Source organism: Dromiciops gliroides, chromosome 5 (genome assembly GCF_019393635.1).
Source record: "Dromiciops gliroides isolate mDroGli1 chromosome 5, mDroGli1.pri, whole genome shotgun sequence".
NCBI classification, from domain to species: Eukaryota; Metazoa; Chordata; class Mammalia; order Microbiotheria; family Microbiotheriidae; genus Dromiciops; species Dromiciops gliroides.
The window spans coordinates 283450992-283452750 of NC_057865.1; positions in this window are offsets into that span (position 1 = coordinate 283450992).

The window sequence follows — 1759 nt, forward strand, 5'->3', positions numbered from 1 at the left end:
GTTGAGTCTCCCGTTGGTCTCTCTGAGTTATCTCCGTTTCACTTATCATCTTCCATCCCCAGTTGCACAGGTGGGCCACAAGCTCCTCTGCTCTAGACAATCAGATGTTGCAAATGCCTCTGGGGCCATCCTCAAACCCCTCCTCCTGCTTGGCCCTTCCCAATGTGGCTCCAGCCTCTTTCCAAGTTGATTACCCATTTCCCCTTTTCCCACATGCTACATTCCAGTCTACTGCCCTTTAATCAATAGGTCAGTCAATAAATAAACATTTAGTATCTGCCAGGTACTAAGAGCTGGGGATACAAAAGGAAACAAAAGACAGTCCCTGCCCTCAAAGAGCTCACCGTCTAATGGAAGAAACAACAAGCAAACAAATACATAGGAACAAGCTAAATACAGGATAAGAGGAAATAATTACCAGAGGGAAGGGACAGGTGTGGGGAAAGGTTTCCTGTAAGAGATGGGAACTTGAAGGGAAGGAAGCCGGGAGGCCAGTGTCACTGAATGGAAGGGTACCGGCCGGGAGTGAAGTGTAAGAAGCCTGGAAGAGTAGGTGGGGCTGGGGTATGAAGGGCTTTGAATGCCAAACAGCATTGGGTATTTGCTCTGGGAGGTGATAGGGAGCCACTGCAATCTATTGCATGAGGGGAGGGTGGGTGGGAGACATGGCCAGACTTTTATTTCAGGAGTCACTTCAATGGCTGAATGGAAGATGAACTGGAGGGAGGAGAGAATTGAGGTAGACCTCGCCCCACCCCAAGCTGCTACTGTAATAGCCCAAGCGTGAGATGATGAGAGTCTACAGCAGGGCTGGGGCAGTATCAGAGGAGAAAATGGGGGGGGCACTGGAGAGATGCTGCAAAGGTGAAATCGACAGGTCCTGGGATGGGATGGGAGGGTGAGAGATAGTGAGGATGCCTGAGGGATGGGAGGATGGTGGTGCCCTTTAGTTACAGGGAAGGAGGGAGGCAGGGAGGGTTTAGGAGAAAGATGATGAGTCCGACCCTTCCTTCAGAGCTCAGCTGAAGCATCACCATTTAGACGAGGCCTTTCCTCACCATACCCCACCCCCTACTACTGCCACCCCCAAATTACTTTGTATTTATCTTTTATGTTTGTACTTATATGTGTTTTTTTGTTTTTGTTTTTGTTTTTTGTGGGACAATGAGGGTTAAGTGACTTGCCCAGGGTCACACAGCTAGTAAATGTCAGGTGTCTGAGGCCGGATTTGAACTCGTTTCCTCCTGAATCCAGGGCCTATGCTTTATCCACTGCGCCACCTAGCTGCCCCTGACAATATTTATAAAGCATTTTCCAAACCTTAAAGTGCTATATTAGCTATTATTTTTCATTTGTTCATTTACAACTCTGCCTGTTGACATTTTTTCTTCTTTCAAGGCCATTTGGGCTTGGAGGAAGTGGATCACCATTTGACCATTCCCCATTGTCACCAATGTGGGAGCGTGCGGTTGTCATCTGTTGTACAGCCATCCATAAAAACTGGCTTTACTGTGTTTACAATTCTTTAAGAATACATATATGTGTGTGTGTGTCTTCATATGTGCATGTATTTTTAAATGGTATATATGTGTGCGTGTATAGTTGTGTGTATATATGCATATCTATCTATCTATGTCTTTTATCTCAACAGCTTTGCTAGAGATGCCGTAGACACTGAATAATTCATTTACAAATAGTAACACCATTAGAAGGTTGCCTTTTAGGCCTTCCAGCAGCCTGGGGAGATGGGAATTCATGT